General features: G+C 37.6%; 1 protein-coding gene across 1 annotated transcript in view; it reads right to left on the minus strand.

The window, feature by feature from the left end:
* The window catches only part of DNAJC12 (DnaJ (Hsp40) homolog, subfamily C, member 12), a 45,370-nt gene extending 40,887 nt beyond the window's left edge, over nucleotides 1-4,483 (minus strand). Inside the window, exon 1 of the mRNA XM_010852152.1 lies at nucleotides 4,174-4,483. The gene's annotated coding sequence lies outside the window, so the exon portion shown is untranslated. The remainder of the gene's footprint in view (nucleotides 1-4,173) is intronic.
* Nucleotides 4,484-5,422: the final 939 nt, after the last annotated feature.

The raw sequence follows: 5,422 nt of genomic DNA on the forward strand, positions 1-5,422 counted from the left end.
GACCTTTGTTGGTAAAGTAATGTCTTTGCTTTTCAGTATGCTATCTAGGTTGGTCATAACTTTTCTTCCAAGGAGTAGGCGTCTTTTAATTTCATGGCTGCAATCACCATCTGCAGTGATTTTGGAGCCCCAAAAAATAAAAGTCTGACACTCTTTCCACTGTTTCCCCATCTATTTCCCATGAAGTGGTGGGACCAGATGCCATGATCTTCGTTTTCTGAATGTTGAGTTTTAAGCCAACTTTTTCACTCTCCTCTTTCACTAACTTCATCAAGAGGCTTTTTAGTTCCTCATCACTTTCTGCCATAAGGGTGGTGTCATCTGCATATCTGAGGTATTGATATTTCTCCCAGCAATCTTGATTCCAGCTTGTGCTTCTTCCAGCCCAGCATTTCTCATGATGTACTCTGCATATAAGTTAAATAAGCAGGGTGACAATATACAGCCTTGATGTACTCCTTTTCCTATTTTTACATAAAATGTTGAGTTTGATAAGTCTTGATGAAAATGAATACAATGTGATTTTATAATCAGAGAAAAAGAAAATCTTAAAAGGAAGTGCCCAACCATACATCCTCATGTTTTTCTTATTATAAAAATGGGCTTCCCTGGTGGCTCAGTGGTAAACTACCTGCTTGCCAGTGCAGGAGACACGGGTCTGACCTGTGGTCTGGGAAGTTCCCACGTGCCGCAGAGCACTAAACCCATGCACCACAACAGTTGAGCCTGTGCTCTAGAGCCCGAGAATCCAACTATTGAGCCCACATGCCTCAGGACATAATATTCTAAGGTTTTAACAGAAAACAGAAGACTTGCCTCGTATCTCCCTCTGCCTAGAGGCAAATACGGTAAAACATTTAGCTATTTCTTCTTGTATTTTTCACCATGTTTTTAAATGATGTTTACACTTCAGAATTTCTTTTAAGTTCAAAATATTGCACCAATGTATCCACACTAAAGTCTTGATCAGACAATAGCAAAATGACAAGAATACATTATCCAGGCCTGAATAAAAGCCTAAGTCTCACCAGTGAGACAATCTGCCCCCCCCCAAAAGGTTGACTTTGGGGTCATATTTGTATATATTACATGTGAATGTAGTATATATGGTAGTGGTGGTGGCTTAGTTGCTCAGTTGTGACGGCTCTTTAGACCCCATGAACTGTAGCCCCCCAGGCTCCTCCATCCATGGGATTTCCCAGGCAAGAGTACTATAGTAGGTTGCCATTTCCTTCTCCAATATAGTGTCTACATTTATATAAAATAGTCAAATGCTTACATGTAATACTTAATTTTCATTATTTAGCTATATGTAAAATGATCCAATGACCTATAATATTCAGCTTTTTAAATTTACTTAAACCTATATATTTAAAATACTATATTATGAAAAACTGTATTAAGAATAGTGCTGTTCTCCCTGTATGAGAAACTCTGTAAGGTTACAAGTATAAGGTATCTACATTTTCTTCTAAAGGATGATTTGGGGGAAAAGTTTCCTTTATATTTGAACATACATAACCCTCTCTCAATTGGGGAATTCTACTTCAATCATTCATAATTTTAAAAATCATTTTCATATTTTTTATTTTTCAGGTTGTATAATGATTATAAATCTTCATTACTTTAATAAATATTAAATAAATAATACTTTATATAAATATAGTATAAACATAATAGCAACCTTTTTGGGGTATTGTTTGAAAAAGCAATAATATAAGGTAAGTATGTATTTGGAGAAAAGTAGAGTACCACTTATTTATTTCCACTCTTTTCCCCAAAACTAACCTCTAAACTTGCTGCAGCATCTTATGGTAGGGTATATTTTTCATGTTCACTGGGTTTTTCTCTCTAATGATAAAGGTAATAAAAATCATGTTGGGGCCATTGGCTAGTATTTTGAAAAAATGATGATGGTAGAGCCATTCCTCCTTACACCAAAGTAAGTTACAGATAACCAAATAACCCAGAAGCCATAGGATAAAATTAATAAACATGACTGTACAAAATTTATGCAGATGTGTAGTGGCAAAAAAAAAAAAAATACAAATGTAAAATCAGAAGGTAGGTAAATAATGTACAAGGAAAAAAATTTCACAATTCCCATAACAGACAAAAGGCTGAGTTCCCTACTTTACAAAAAGTACCAAAAAATCAGTAAGAAAAAGATTAACAACCCAAGAGAAAACTGGATTAAGGATATGATTACTTTCAGAAATATAAATAGCCATTAAATGGATCAAGAAAAGTGCAGCCTCATTCATAATTATGAAACTGCTAATCATTCAAAGAAGATACATTGTTTACTTCTCAGAGAGGCAAAATTTCTAAAGTTGATAATACCCAGTGCTAGAATAGAAGGGAGGAAGCAAACACCTTCATACATTGCTGGATACTATAAATCGGTGTGTGTGTGCGTGCTCAGTTGTGTCTGACTTTGCAACCCTACAAATGTAGCCCAACAGGCATCTCTGTCCCTGGGATTTCCCAGGCAAGAATACTGTAGTGGCTTACCATGCCCTCCTCCAGGGAATCTTCCTGACCCAGAGATCGAACTCGTGTCCACTGCATGGCGGACAGGCAGGTGAATTCTTTACCACTGAGCCACCTGGAAATTCCAGTGTAAACTGGTACAGTTTAGCAATTTGGTGATATTTGTAAACTTTTATAAAGCATATATCTCCTTGGCTCGACAATTTTTCTCTACAAATTTATCCTGTGGATTTACACCAAAATATGTTCCAGGCAGTCATTGCAAAATTGTTTTCAACAGAAAAAAGTTGGAAATAATCAAAATGTCCCTCAATGGGATGGTGAAGAAGAGACCAATGGATGAATAAATTATGGTATTTTTGTTATGAAATACCATGCAACCATTTAAAAAAGAGTAAGATAGCTCTTTTTGTGCAGTATGGAAAGATCTCTAAGATGAATTATCAAATGAAAAAGAAAGTTGAAGAAGAGTATGATGTCATTACCTCTTTTGCACAGTTTTTCATAATTCATATATTTATTGACCAAAAAAAAAAAAAAATTCCCTGTATAAGTGGATCCCTGCATTTCAAAGACCATTTTGTTCAAGGGTCAACTATATGTACATTTGCACCTGATTTTTTTCTTTAAAAATCAAATTACGGATTCCTTTTAAGGGAGGGTGCTGAGCAGGTACAGAAAGCCTTTAATTTCAGTTTACATCTCTCAGAACTGTTAGTGTGAAGTCAATATAGTCATCCTACCACTTTTGTTTTCTGTATGCTTTTTATTCTATTTAATAATTTGTGTCTATCTCCTTGCTGGCCCGGCTTTCGAGATCTTAGTTCCCCCACCAGGAATGGAACCCAGGCCGCCTACAGTGGAAGCAGGGATCCCCACCCAACTGCACCCTCAGGGAATTCCCTTGGGATGCTTTTTAAAAGAACAAATACAATTTAATTTACACAAGCTGATTAAAAAGAAAAAAAAATTAACTTAAAAAAAATACATATACCAAATATAGAAATCACACAGAGATTTTTAACTTAGCGAAAGCTCTTCGCATGTGGCCCGTGAGAGGCCCAGCCTCGGAACCAGAAAAACCGCCCAGTCTCCTACAACCCAGGCGGCAATCGCCATCCCAGGACTACAGCTCCCACAAGACATCGCGGAAATTGGCGTGTAAAAGGAGTGACAAAGGAAAGCCCAGTTACTTCCGGCCTCCCGTAAATGTCCCTCCGGAAGTGCATTAAAAAAAAAAAAAAAAAAAACAGATTTCAGAGGCTTTTAAGTGAGAAAAAAAAAAGCTATATAAGAGCTCAAAAGAAAGTCTAGAAAAGTTTCCAAGCCCTAGGAGCTCCGAGCGAGAACAGAAATTAGGGAGCCCATAGAAATGAGGTGGGCTCCACGCGGACAACTCTGAGAGTCGTTCTCAGACTAGCAGCTTTCCTAGCAGCTACTCCGTTTTCCTTCCAGTCTAGCGCCAAGTTCTGCTATGCAGAATGAAATCGGCACCTTGCCCTTGCGGTCTTTCCGACCCCGAACTTACAAGACGCCAAAGCCCAAGTTCCAGAAAGAGCCTGCAATCATTCGTTCTGATTTCCCACAACACGGGCCCCTGCTCCCTTCTCAAGCTGGGGTTTGGACATCAGCTGAGCGCTCTGATTAAAAACGTAATCTCATTTTTTATCTAGCTCCTACCTCTCAATGTCTTTTCTTCAGAATCTGCTGCTCCGTTCCAGCGTAATAATATTCAGTGGAAAGAAAACGGAACCTGCCAAGACCTTAACCTCGCTCTTTCAGGCCTGGTTGCCAGAGCAAAAGAACATTCTGAGACAGGAACAGGATATGTTTTTTAAAAAAAAAAGAAAAGAAAAAGTATTTCTGTTAAATCAGACATAAAATAGAATCTGTAAATGATTCGTTTAAGGCTGTTGAAACATTGCTTTGAAGCTTCAGTCAAGTGCAAAGTGCAGTGACAAATGCTAGTAATCCTCTTGTTAATGTGTGCAGATATCGATAGTGAGGGACAGAGGATAAAAGGGAACTCTGCTTAATTTGGCTGTGAACCTAAAACTGCTCTTCAAAGTTACTTATTAATTTTAAAAATAAAATAACAGTAACAACAGGAAGAATAATCACCATTATTGAGCTCCTACTGTATGCCATGAATAAAGCTAGCAATTGAACTGTGCTGTGTCCGACTCTAAAGCTCTTAGTGAACATAATGCATAAAAGTACTGCATCAGATTATTTGGCCAGAATTTCAGCATTTCAGAAAATGCACTTGACAAGGCTGTTAGGAAACCTGATTTCTAGTATCAGCTCTCCACTGGCTCCTTGTTGAGCCACACCACCTCTATTTGTGAAGGAGAATTCAAGACCAGAGCAATGATTCTCAAACATAAAAGTGCACATGAATCACGTGGATTTGGTGAAGATGCAACTTCTGCTTCAGGATGTCTGGGAGAGGTCTGAGATTCTGCATTTCTGACACGCCCCCAGCTGAAGTCCGTTAATCCAGGAGTAGCAAAGGACAGGATGACCTCTGAGATTCTTTTAAATTCTAACACTCAGCATGGATCATTCTTTCCCACTCTAATCTTAGCACCTTTGCTCTTAAGGAAATATGGAAAGATATGTTTAAAAGGAGAATGACTGAAGTACAGATTCCTATCTGAAGCCAAAATGTGAAAATTAAAAATAACTGTAGACTATAGTGTCTCTGGAAAGATACACAAGAAACCCATAAGAGTACTTACCTTCAGGGAAGCAGACTTGATGATCCAAATACAGGAATGGAAGGTAAACGTTATACTTGTATAACTTTCGTAATTTCACTATGTGTGTGCTTTCTCTTTTTAAAAAATAATTCATTTTTAATTATTGAAAAATGGCTTAATATGTCACTTGTTAGTGAGGCAGAAATCACCAGGTTTTTAGTTTAGAC

The sequence above is a fragment of the Bison bison genome, unplaced genomic scaffold (genome assembly GCF_000754665.1).
Source record: "Bison bison bison isolate TAMUID 2011002044 unplaced genomic scaffold, Bison_UMD1.0 scf7180017864309, whole genome shotgun sequence".
Taxonomy (NCBI): domain Eukaryota; kingdom Metazoa; phylum Chordata; class Mammalia; order Artiodactyla; family Bovidae; genus Bison; species Bison bison.